Source organism: Drosophila simulans, chromosome 2R (genome assembly GCF_016746395.2).
Source record: "Drosophila simulans strain w501 chromosome 2R, Prin_Dsim_3.1, whole genome shotgun sequence".
NCBI lineage: Eukaryota > Metazoa > Arthropoda > Insecta > Diptera > Drosophilidae > Drosophila > Drosophila simulans.
In genome coordinates this window covers 7,001,960-7,015,604 of record NC_052521.2, presented here as the reverse complement: position 1 = coordinate 7,015,604, position 13,645 = coordinate 7,001,960, and the positions used below count along the sequence as shown (strand labels likewise).

The 13,645-nt window shown below is 43.4% G+C and overlaps 1 protein-coding gene and 1 non-coding gene across 3 annotated transcripts in view; one reads left to right on the top strand and one right to left on the bottom strand.

Annotated features, from left to right (window-relative positions):
• LOC6733748 (matrix metalloproteinase-2) overlaps positions 1-13,645 on the top strand; it is a 72,609-nt gene that overhangs the window by 19,897 nt on the left and 39,067 nt on the right. Inside the window, exon 1 of one of the 2 annotated variants that reach the window (XM_016167158.3) lies at positions 5,841-6,471. The exons of the other annotated variant lie outside the window; for it this stretch is intronic. The gene's annotated coding sequence lies outside the window, so the exon portion shown is untranslated. Of the gene's footprint in view, positions 1-5,840; positions 6,472-13,645 lie in introns of those variants that run through there. 2 annotated transcript variants of the gene reach the window in all.
• On the bottom strand, positions 2,737-2,808 carry Trnam-cau. The gene has a single exon. It is a non-coding gene; the product is annotated as a tRNA-Met (tRNA).

The window sequence follows — 13,645 nt, the reverse complement described above, 5'->3', positions numbered from 1 at the left end:
CCAAAATCAGTTTTGGATGACTGCACATTGGCAACTAAATCCGCTGACTTTCAAATTAAAGATACTAACTGCCTCAACTTGTGCATTTATTCCTCTTATATCGCCTTTATTTATAACCCATTTTTTACGATTTTTAATTTGCATAAAATAATTTGCTGATCAACACCAGCGTGCGTTTTTCTCATCATAATTTATTCGCCAGGCAGAGTAAATCACACGCACTAGGCCGAAAGAGAAGGCAGCTACGGCGTGCGAGAGAGAGGGCTGTAAGGCGCGAGCGAGAGGGAAAGGGCATTTAATGCCGCAAACAGAACATGGCAATAGTTTTATGCTGCTTCAGCTTCAGCTTCTGTTGCTGTTGCTGTTTATTTTGCAGCAGTCATTTGCAGAGTTGCCTTTACTGCACTTTGTCCTTTATCCGTCTCATCCTTCGCGTCCTCCGCCAGTGACCTCCGACCCCCCATCACCCCATCTCTACTGACATTCCACTGTCCGCCGTTGGTCCGCTGTGCATTTTTTCGGGGGGCGGCGAGGGCTAATGGGCGTCCATTGGCCATAGTTTTCTGACTTTTCGTATGCTGTCAAGTGCTCGGCACTCGAAATTATTATCTGCCATTAATCATGGCCATAATGTTTGCCAGCTATAAAACGGAGCAAGTGCAGCCAGAACAGGACTGCAACAGCGAACCGGACTGTACCCAGTAACTGCTGGCAGTAGGCAACTGGCAGAGGGCAGCTTTAAGGAACTTCCGGATGGAATATTATAAGTAGGAACTAAGCTATTCGGGCAAAATGGAATTGCACAATGAAAAGGATCTTTTAGCAGGTGGGTTTCAGGGCGGGTGATGGTAAATTGGATGCCACGGCTGGAAATCGAAAGCGGCTTATGCACAGTCTTCATAAGTTCACATCTACTTGAAACATTATGTGTATGTCATAGGGATAACTTTACGATCTGCCCTGCGGCGGGTCAGTTATAATTTCGGGCATTGCTTTATTACTGTGACAATTATTTTAACTGCTGGAGATTTTTATTATGATATTTTTTCATAAAATTCCGTATCTGTGCATTTTTTTGAAGTCATTTGCCACTTGTCTGGGTGTCTTTATGGGGCAAAAGAGCGAATAAAACCGAAAACACAGGGCGCCGAAGAAACAAAAGTGCGCGTACAGTAGGGAACAAAAGCTCCTTGAGGTAAAGCTAGCAAGTATTGTAAACTAAGCTCGTGCATAAATAAAATCCTCAATTTGGGTTCATATTAAAATAGACATTTTGTGCTGAGCTCAGACGGAGCTCAAGGAAACTGTGTCAACATCTGTCTGTGTGCGGGCAGTGTCTGTGAAAGGATTGCACTCGCACACACCAAGGCACACCAAGACACACCACACACACACACACCCACATACCCCGTGATATATGCCAAATTTATGATGTGGCATATTTTCTTATGCTGGCTTGGGCCTTTGAATTTTGCATGAACTTTGATAGCATATAGCTTAGGGTTTCCTTTCGAACACACACACCCACACACAGATATGTACATACGTGCAGTATATCCTTTGTCTTAGCGATTACTCCTTGAGTCGGCAATCCGATACCGCAAAAGGTGTAGCATTTCAAAATTTAATAACCAAGTGGGCTGCAGAATTGCCACCGAACAAATGCCTATAAGTCCCTCGCTTCCTGTTCGAGCTGCGGGCGAACCGAATTCGAGCCATCGAATCCTCGACTGGGAGGATTGGGCTTCCGAGGGACGGAACCCATTGAAAACCCATTTGCCAACCGCCCGCTGACACAGCCGCAACAACAGCAGCTGGCTGGTGGTGGGTAATAGGGGGGATTGGACGGGAGGAGCGGATGGACGAGCGGTCCGCTTCTTTGTACGTGTCAATTCGGGGGCCAAAGACTGGTTTTTGCACACACAAAAAATATGTTAGCATGTCCAAATGTTTCGCTGCCCTCTTCAGCCAAAATTGGTAACTTGGAGAAAAAAGAAGAATTCAAATCATTCTTATGAACAAAGAAGTCAAATTATCGATTCATTATATATAGAAATAAATTTATATAAATAAATTATAAAATATAAATAAATAAATATTTACATGGTTTATTCATTTATTATTGCAAAGATATTCGTGATTGCAGCTGTAAGAAGAGTGCTATTCATTTTTCTTAGTGTAATGGGCTGGGTCTGTGTTTTTCCGCTGGCTACTAGTCAGTCACGCTGGGCATTCGGTTTTTGTGCCACATCAGTCACTGCGCCACAGAAACATCAGGAGCAGCACAAACACACCCGCCGTTGCAGATCGTCCTTTTTGGGCAACTTAACACTCGCAGGCTGTCGCTTAGCCAGCCATCCTGCCACCCAAAAGCACCCAGAAGCCGTTGGTGCATCAGTTTTGTGTGCTAATTTAACGTCTAATTTTCCATGGACAGCAAATGAGCAGCTTCAGCTGACGATTTTCGGCTGCCTTTGTTCCTCTGTTGTGTCAAAACCATCAAAACGAGATGACGCAGCAATTGAAGCCACGAAAGCGATTGCATTTTGTCACTTTTGTGATTTGACACCGAAAGTTGCCCAACAAAACTTCATTAGTAGCAGTCAGAATGTTGAGCGAAACTATCGCTCACATATTTACATTGCAATGCGGATTGCAGTAGCTATTTATTTATTAGTATGCTATTTATATATTAAAAAAAAAAACACAAATTAAAAAAAAAAAATATTTTCACTATAGCAGAGCAAGGTTTCGATCCTCGGACCTCTGGGTTATGGGCCCAGCACGCTTCCACTGCGCCACTCTGCTCATATGATATTCGCGAGATACTTATCCAAATATCAAGGCGGCAGTATGAAAATTAGCATACAAAAACCTGATTGCATATCGATACAGATAATATGAAGTCAACAAATTATGAAAATTAAAGGTTAGCGCGAATGTACGATAAACAGTGATATCAGAACTGGATCCTATACCTATATGACCCGATTAGATTAATCAATTATTGGCATTTAATCAAAACTTGAATCTAAATCAAAACAATAGCACTCCAAGAAAAGTACTTAAATATTCAGTTCAAATTAATAGCTACCTGAAAATGGAGCTCCCCAAGCTGTTCCATTTAAAATGCATCAGAAAATTGACATAAATTAGCAATGACACACTATATTGCCAAGAATCCACCTTGGACCATGACGCAAATGCTGGCGAGGAACGCAAGCTCACTATTTATATAGATGTATGTGCCCATACATATGATCCTGCTGTATTATTATACACGTCTGTATAGCATTGGCATCCGCGTAATTATGTTTGCCTCCGTGGCCAGGAGCAGCGGGAAACACAAGGATGCGGATGGTCAGGATACGGGGCTCGGACAGCAGTAGCGGGTACGGGGGCGGAGCCAACAATGTGTGGCTTGAAATTTGACACTTTCACAGTTGGTCAGTTGATTTACTCGCCCCCGGAACCAAGCACCCACCCCTTCACCCCTCCTGCAGGCTGTCTGCATTTTGTTAGATTAATGTCCTGTTCAATCATCAATGGTTCAGCGTACAGCGCCGTCTTTGTTTGTATAGCACTTGTTTATCGCTGTCCTGGATGAGCGGAGACACTCGCAGGGCAGGAATAAGGGTACACTGACAAAAGCTCTGAACTGTTTCCCACTTGCTTTGAAAAACAGTAGAATATTGAAACGTTAAACAATGCATTTTAATTAGAAGCTAATAACTTTACGACACTAAAAATATTTAAATAATTAAAATATTGAATTTATATTTATATTTAAATATAATTTAATTTTGCTAATATTATTTCACATAATTAAGCAAACACAAGGTACAAAAAAAAACAAAAGATGGCTAACATTTTTCTCAGTGCAGGACTGGACAACGATAACGGTCATCGTTGGTGTGACTGTGTGCGTAAGCGACCGCTGTTTGTGTTGGGTTTCATCCTTCGGTTGTTGCCGCCGCTTTTCGGTTTCCTTTTCAGTCGCTTCTTTCCTTTCGTTTCCCGTTCATTTGCGCCATCCCGCTTATCCCAGTTCCTTTTGGTTCTTCTGTTTACTGTTGTGCCCCGTGCATTCATCCTTTGCTTTGTTCTTTCGTTTACTTTTAATTCATTTAGGTTTCGCCTTGATTGATGACCACTTTAATTGCGGATATTAAATGACAAGAGCCAGAATCAAATCGAACTGAAAATGCAAAAAATGAGCTCTCTAATTTTCTGGCATTTTTCCCGACTAGAACCGCTCCCTTTGATTCTGGCATGATTTGCAGTAAACATGGGATTTCAGGCTTTCCGCATTGAGTTAATCAGAGGGGGGGAATATAATAGACAGGGCTTTTCTAGCAAGAAAAAGGAAAATTTTTATGGATATCTACTGGTGTATTTGCAGTCTTTTTAGAGTAACATACATACTCCAGGTCCTTAGACCGATAGAATCCTATAGAAGCATATAGGGATCTTTCTGATAATCATCTGTGGTGTATCGCTACTCAATGTTACTTAAGAAGTGCAAAATGTACTCAAGAAAGCAGAGACTCTCCTTAGTCCTATTTTCCCTATAATTTTCCGTCCTCTGCCCTACGACATACCCGTGACATACACTACACATAAACCCAGGGAACTTTTGATTAAAGGTCTCTTCTTGTCCTCACAATTTTACGCCTTTGATGTGGCCGCGATATAATGCTGTTGATACAGTCTCCCGGAGGTAGGGACGAAACGGGGGGCACTGCAATCGCAAGTGGGTTATACTCGCTGTAACTACATAATAATTCTAATGAAAAATGTCAGGAGGCAAATTTGATTACTGGCTTTGATTGTCAATTAAAGCCCAACAACAATTTGCCGTGCGGTGGAATCTCGTTACGTTTATATGGCCGCCAAGTCGCCAGGCAGACAATCTATATACTTTGTGCCCACACATATATTTATGGCGCTATGTGGCAGAGTTGATGACGAGCGAATCCTAATTAATTTTGCAGTAGATACATACAGATGTACATATGTATGTACGTGTGTTTGGGGGAGCCTTGCATTAAGTGACACAGCAACGAGTCACAGTTCGCCCTCTCATTAGCCGCATTAATTGATAAATTGATATTGGCTTTGGGGCAAGAGTGGATGGGGGGCATTGCTCGGGATCGGGCCAAATGAATTCGTGGACTCCGGGTTACGCTGCACTGGCCTTCTGGCCGCAAAGTTTCCACTCCAAGCCAAACTGAAGTTTTGGGCGAATCGGAAAGAACAACATCAATTCCGGGCATCCTTTTCGGTTCGTCTGTTTGTCTGGCTGTCAAATCAAACTTTGATTTGATTCGATACAGCAACTGGCCGGTGTCCAAACTTTTATTCAAACTGACAAGTTTCGTGGCCAGACCAACAACAATCAGTTAATGCAGGCGGTGCGGCATGGTTTACTACTTTTCTCTTTTGGTTTTTTGATGTTTTCTGAGCCCTAGTTGATTAATAGATGGACGCTTTAGTGTCACAACCGTCTTGCCTTGATTAATGTTTGGTCCAGCGGAATTTGTTTGTTTGTTAGGCCCGGAAAAGAATGTGAGGGAGGCCAATTGTTAATTGTGGTTAAGCGCTTTTAATTTTCACATGTGAGTCGAGGTGAGCCAAATACGAACCGAACCGGACCGAGCCGAAACGAGCCCGACTACGCCAGCCGAACTCATTAAAAAGCCGAGCGGCTTTTAAGGATGCGCCTGCGCAGCAATCTCTTATACTCGCGCGAAAGCTCTGCGAAAAAGCTCCGAGATCGAGCCGAGCTTGGTGACACTTTTCGTTGAAATACGGCGGCACACTTGGCACGGAGCTCAGTTACTGCCAAGTGGTCAGTGTGAGTGGTGCTCCCAGGGAAGGACGAGCCTTCTGGCGAATGGAATGGAAAGCCTCAGCCGGAGATGGAGCCCTCCAGTCCGACCACCAAGATCATCTCGGCATGGAAATGGAAATGGAAGTGGAGGTGAAGGTGGCAGTGGAATTGGTGACTGAGATGGAGATGGCAGAGGAAGTGAGCCACTCTAGACATGAATCGTGAATCAGCGGCGCATTCAACGTCAACAAGTAATCCCCGCAAGGACTGACTCGTTCTCGTCGTCGTCCTCATCTTCGCCGAGGTGGAGGCATCATAATAATGCCCCCGATTAAAGAACAAAAAGCCAGGCTGAAGTGCTGCAAGTCATTTGTGTGCTCATTGTGCAAACAGATCCCGGGTCCTTGTTCCTGGTTCCTGCGCCGGAAACGCTTTAAGAGCCCCGCCAGCCGAGGGCTTAGTGCGGGCACATAATGTCTGCTAATATTTGAAGAGTGCGTCGCATTAATTGACATGAAAGAGTCACGAAAAAAAAATGGGAAATGCTAAAAGAAAAGAACAGGACCACCGAGTGCAGCCAGCAGAAAAGGATGTGCGCCTCCTAATGAATGCACGACAAAGCGGAGCCTTCTTGATGGGTAAGTGCCTTTGGCTAAGACGACTTTAGCCCCCAACCAACCAGCTAACCAAGCAAAACTCCTTCGAGTGCTGTGATTTTGCCCTGTGCCAGTGATTTATGCGCCAATAAATGCAGGCGGCCACAAGGCATTAATATTAGATTGCAACCTCGACCATCGTTCGGCCATATATTCTGGTCGAAATTAGCCTCGATACCCTCTGGATCTCCTATTCGCAGTGATTGCCGGGCTCCCTGTTAATTGAGTGTCGTGCGAATCTCTTCATAAATTACACAATTTTCACCCGCTTTTCCGGCTACGGCCATTAGCCCCGTTGGCATATGCCAGCAATCAATTTGAAATTATACGCCACAATTTCTCATCGCCACCACCGATTTCGATTCTGCCGCTGTCAGCCTGCCAATTAGGGGATATATATGCCTATATATATGGCACTAAAATGCAAATGGGTTTGCTGATTTTTGTTTTGTCCCCACTTTGTCTGTCTGCAATCAACCATCAATTGTCAAACATTTTCTAGTTGATTACTGGCTTTTTTTTTTTTTTTTGAATTCCCAATTCTAACGATTGTCATTTTTTGTTTGCCGTTTTGTTTGGGGTTTTAAATTTGGCTCAATTGATTTTTTCGCTGATACTTTGGCTTGTTTGGTGAAATTAATACTATTTATTTGGCTTTTTTATAAAGTAATTATTCCATACCGCTGATTTGCATTCATAATACGCTCTTGATACTTAATACAAATATATGCTTATTGTTGTGTCAAAGCGATTGGCAAAAGGTAAGAGAATTTAATTAAAATGACTCTATTAATGAGGAATTTTTAAGTACCGCTTTTTATCTAGTCCAAATATCTAATTAATGGAAACATGGTTCATGTATCAATCACCCAGATTTTATCTTTGCAATTAATAAAAAGTTGCGATATATATGCAATAATTTGAAATATTTAGAATTAACGCAAGTTTCTAGCTTATCATTCAAATGAGATCAATTAATGCCACTGCATTCTAATAAAAAGGCTGATAATATATGTAAATCTCCACAAAATATACAGTATCCTAGGAATGTGCCAAATTAGCTAGCAAACTTTGCTTTCAAGTCCCCCGCTCTTTTTAAACCTCTGGCTTTGTTTATGCCAACTCGCCACAAACAAAACCAAAAGATTTTAAGCCAAAAAGTCAACCCTCCCCTGCCTTTTGGCCATTCGCCCCGAGACTTGGAATCTTTTGTAGATTTGCGTGAAAGACAAAGACTGCCTAAAAATTCAATTAAACAGAAAGGAAGTGAAAATCGTTTGTCGCTGGCGCAAAATGTTCCATATTATATTTAAATGGAATTAGTTTTAATTAAGTCCCTAGCTAGGTTAGGCGCAGCCACAAAGAAAATTCCCATCCTGGCCAGAAAAATGTTAACAGACTCAAATTACCACCTCCCAGCCCAAGGAACCCAAAAAAAAAAAAAAAAAAAACCAAACGAGGGACTCAACCAACTTAAGCAACAGCAACAAACTGAAACCAAAATGTAGCCGCCAAAGGAAGTGATTAAAATTTTACCTAGCCCCAAAGCCCCAAAACTCGGGCATCGGACCCAAAACCCAAAAATGAAGACCAAGGAATCTCGCTGCCCTTTTGCTCCCTTTTACCTTTTCTGGCTCTACAATGTATACGTATATTTTTTTGTAATAAGTATTAATTAATGCAAAATGAAGACGAAACGTAAGTAGGGCTTCTGCCGATTTTGCTCCCGCTTCTTCTTTTACAAAAGAGCAGCCGTTTTGCAGTTGTTCCCTCATTTTTAGTTGCTGGCTGATTTTCTTGCTGTTTTTTTTTTTACTTTTTTTTTTGAAATTTGAGACTCGCCGTCCAAGCAAAGTGACGCAAATTAAGAGAACCCCTGGTCAGGAGCAAGTCAAGCAGAAGCAACTTAATGAAAACGAAATTGACACCTACCTACCTACCTGGGAATGAGAATGTCTGTGCAGCTCCTTCGGCTCCTCAGCCCCGTCCTCCGATCCTGACCACAACTGTAAAGTTATACGCACGTCTGGCGTTACCCAGTATACTGTGGTGGACATGGAAGGGCGGTTCGGTTTTTTCTTTTTTTTTGTTCCGGGGGAAAGGACATGTCAATAGTTGCCCGCTTCGCACTTCCTGTGACATTCTGCTGCCCATCATCGGGCCACGCCACTCACATCCTTGTGTGTCCTGTCCTGCTCTGTGCTGTCCTGTCCTGCCCGCTCATAAATCTTCCGCTCGCATATTTCTGGGTGTGTGTGCTTTTATCTGGCTTTCACGCTTCCGGGCGCTCTTCCATGACCCCCAATCCTCGATGCTGGAGAACCCGGATCCAATACGAAAACCGAAAAACCGAATTGTGTCTCCAGTTATTTGAGTTTCGGTGTTTAGCTCATAAATCTGCTTATCTGGGGAGTTGGATCCATCCGCAACCCCTGGAATAGGACTAAAAGTTCCTTCAGTTTCAGCTTCAGTACGAGTCAGTTTTGTTTTCCCAGCTTTCCCGACTTTCCCGGCAGCTGGGTGGCATTAAAGGCTAAGGGCTTTGCAACTTGACCCTGTTGCAGTCATGCATAAATTTCTTAGATTCCCAGCCATTGACAAGCCGCACACACTCCAAGAAATATAAATTAAAATATGTTTCAGTAGTCAGCAGCAGCAACAGCAGCCGTATTGGTCCCAAAGTTATAAATATTTTTGGGGGAATTAATTAAGCCCCTAAAAGGAAGGATAGCGACCAGGACCAGGACCAGGACCAAAATATGCACAAAATGAAATTAGAGCCGAAAAAAGATAAAAACGTAATGAAAAGAAATGCGGCCTAAATGTTTTCAGACATTTTAGGGTTTGTCGCAGGCGGCAGAAAAACAATGAGGGCCCAATAAATTGGCAGGATGCGGCAGGAGGCAGTAGCCGAAGGAAATTGAAATATGTTCGGCCTACAAATGGGTTGGAAGGATGCTGTGTGAACTGGAGTGTAAAGTACAGGCTCCTCATGAAGGATTATGGGGCGGGGAAGTGCTGTAAAGATTATGGCTTCAGGTTCGAGATGATCCATTGTTATCGACAGTGAACAAGTTGGGGAAAACACAAATTGCCAGAATGATATATATAGCAAGGGAAAGTTAAGGGGATTCTGGTTTTAGGAAGGGACCGGCCCAAGTAATGTGGCGTTAATTGTGAAAGAAAATGGCAACGATGTAGCAATTATCTTAAGACGTTTAGCGCATTAAAGGCTTTGTGTAATTAAATTATTAACTTTGACTGTTGCCAATTAATAACTAAGCCCCAATTAGTTGAATGAGCTTATGAAAATTCTGAACAAACTGTCCGAATATTTTCATTTATTTAGCAGTTAAACCTTTAATCCGGCATGCTGTTTAATTTAAATTTTGATGTGCGGTCAAAAATTCCTGCTCGCTCATATGCGACAATTTTTCTCGGTTATTTCTATTTTTATGTTGCGCACGTAGTTTTTCCTTGGCCGAGCAGCAGGATGCGGACAGGATGCGGACAGGGCGCACTGCAGGACACTTTCGGCTGCAGTCTGCATACGTCATCGAACTGTTGACCGAGTTGGCGGCTGGCCAACATGTTGCCTGTTGCCTGTCAGCACAATTTCCAGATAGGCACGGACTCCGTTCTCCGGGCTCCATACTTGGGGCTCCGGCCTCTGGACTCCGGTTGCAAGACCACCAAAGATTCAGGGCCCAATAGCTGAGCCAGGGCACGCAGCTAGGACACACTGTTTTATGCATTGCATGCACTAAGGCGCAAAGTGTTGATAGAGCACACCCATGCCCACTCCCTTACCCGCACTTACTCCCCGGGACAGCGACTCTGACACAGACAGATGCAGATTTCTGCTGAGGCTGCAGGGGGCTCCAGTGGCAGGACTCGAAGCATCCTGCAGCTGGCCCCGTCATAAAGAGGAAAACTGAGCTGAGCCAACTGCAGTGGCAACTATGGTACAGTGGGTGCGCACCGAACGGCAGCCATAAAATTTCAAAACTCATGTCCAAGAAACGTGGTGAAATACATTTCCTTTGGTAAAAGGACGCTGAGTTTGTATTTTATGTACGTACTTACTATTTTCAACATTTAATTTGTTGCATTTGAGAGCTTATAACTCAAAACGAAAATTCTGTTCATAACTGATAAAAGTAAGTTATTTTAAACCCAGTTAAGATAGTACAAGTACTAGTCTTATGTTCCCCGTTTTTAAGAAGCTTTATTAAATGTGTCACTTCGGTTCTGTGTGCGGTATGCTCTTGATTTTGCAACACATTTTCCTGAATGTAACAGTCTCTGGGCAACCGCAGAAAAATGAGTGGAGGCCAGTTGGCATTTTTTACCTGACCACCCAGCTGGATGCCGCGGAATCTGGGGCCGCCGTTCTGCCACTGATGATGCTGCTCGCCTGGCATCCATCAAACACCGCCATATTGAATCAACGCAAAATAATTGCTTTTTAAATGGGTTTTTATGCCGGCACCGGGTGAGAGAACAGTGCCTGGGTACTGGACATGGCGGAGGGCCATAAATTCAAGGAATCGCCACCTTATAGCCGCACAACTGCCCCTGGGGTGAAGTTTTTCTCGACACGAATCGGGATTCGCTTTTCTCCTTGAATTCCCGCCGATTTGTGAGCTTTAATTTTCAGATTTATGCCCATGGCTGCAAGGACGTTTTTAATGAGATTTCGCTTGGATAGTCCGAGAAGGATAATGGGAGCGACCAAGGGCAATGGCGGCAGCACGGGGGGGAAGTGGAAGTGGAGGAAGTGGAGTCCGAGGCGTTGACAGACACAGATTATGAGAGATATGCCAAAAAGTTAGTGCGGTTAAGCAGCTGCCTCTAGTGGAATGGAATCGGACTGGATGATGAGTTTGGGCCAGGATGGGCGCTTATGGACGCCAACTTAGGTTTCCCATCGGATGATGAAAGTATACATAATTTGCAGCGTCTTCGTTTCCCGCCGGGCCACAAAAGTTTCCCTTGTTTTCAGTAAATTTGCGTTCGGCGAAGTGGTGAGCATTTTCCACCCATCGCAATAGCCATCGTTTTCTCGCCGGGGCAATGACAACATAATTAGCTCATTTATCAACTGAATTTGTTTTGGTTAAGTTGGATAAATCAAACGGACAAAATTTATGTTTCTGCTCATTTTTTAACTATTTTGATTTAGTGATTTTTGCGCTGTTGTTGGTTGATCACGAAAAAGTAACATAAATTTGGGAAAGACGTTATCATAGATTCATAGGATTCTTGCAATCTGATCTAAATATTCTGCGTGACATGCACTGAAAAAAAAAAGTATACAGAATATGCAATTTCCCGAGCGTTTTCCATTGTTTCGTTAAAGCTTAAATTAAAAATGCCATGTTGTAATAGCTCGATATAAAAATAGAAGCAGGACCGAAAACAAATTGAATATTTTCTCGCTGACAGCAATCAAATACAATTTGCATCACGACCACGAGAAAATCTAGAGCGACAGGGAGAGGTAGACTGTTAGAGCAGAGGGAGCGATGCGAGTCATCGAGGTTGTTTATGCGCGGACTTAATTGAGATCAACTGAAAGTGTCACGTCATGTGGCCGAACTTCAATGCGAGGCTCATACGCAAATCGAGGGAAAGACTGTAGAACTTGTATCTTGCAGCAATACACCATGTACATAAGTAGTTTACTGGCAGCCAAAGTGCTCATATCACTACCCGATAATTGCACACATCTGCAGAATAAAAGATAATGCCTGGCTATTAAGGAAAGGGCGGAGTTGGCAAAAACGCAACGTTTTAGCACTTCCGCTTTGGCGCCGGAAACGGAAGTGTAACTGCCGCAGAGGCGCATGCACTGGCTCTTTGTCCCGCCCTCCGGCCACACCCCTTCCTTTGGGCCAAGCCGTAGTCGGTTGCATTTATAATTAACATAATGATGGCATTTTGCTAAACACCGTTTTCCGCATGTAACACACACGGCCAAAGAGATAGGTTGAGTGGCAAGGATACGGCGCAGGAGTCGGGGATTTGGGGATTCGGGGTGGCACTCAACAACGGCTGCATAGTTGACATGAAATGCCAACTTAATGTCAGAAAGTTAACATGCCACTTGAAATTAACAAGCCGCGCAGAGTCCTTCTCGGTCTCCTTCCCACCTCGGAAGACCCACCTCATCAACGGAATCCTTTCTGCATTGTTTTGCGCATGCATATACATATTTTACATATATATATATACACATATATATATATATATATATTTGAACACTCGTCGTACTTATATGTGTCGTCCTGCTGAAGTGGCTGGCCCGACTTGACACAGGCGACTGGCGTGTCAGGTGAGGCGCATTAAAAATGTAGAATTTCATCTTTTAGTCAGCAATTGTAGCGTTTTTGTCGAGTGTTTTCGGCCCTGTCTAAGTTCCAGGACCTCGAGTGCCTGCCTGGCTTTTGTTTCGAGAAACTGTCGCGCTATTTAAAGCAAACCACATGCGAAAGGCCGCGTTCTCTTGGCATGCGAACTCAATAATTAATTTTTTCGCCAACACACGGAATTTTACATAACTAATGAAGCCAACTTCACCAGGCTCCAATGTTGTGCAACAAAGTAGATTTTGCACAATGAACTTGGCCAGCTGCCCAGGAGATTCGCATCATAGCTTCATTGGCAGTCCGAAATTGATTGGATGCGAAAAATGCCAACCACTTTACCAACCAACAATGCAGTTTATTCAACTTGGATGGTTTTGCAATTGCGCTTATGATTTTTGCGGTATCTATGATCGATCATTATGGGTTTTTGTTTCTGCCGTTGAAAAATGAACAAAATTCCTGGCGTTGCGGAAAGAATATGAAATATGTACAAATTAAAATGACCAGCACGGAATTCCTTCATCAAGTACACGGGATTTTTATTCAGCACGAGAAACCTGAACTCACTTTAAAATACATTTAATTTAATATTCACAATACAGTGATACGGCAGCATAAAAAACAACAATGGCTCGGGGCAAGATATTTTAGGGCCCAAATTGGTCGTTAGCACATTGGCATTGGGGGTGGTGGGTGGTGGGTGGTGGGTGGTGGGAGGTCCTTGGGTGTGGGTGGTGGTGCCTGGTGCGTGGGTGGAAAAGGTCGCTGCAAATTACACGTGACAT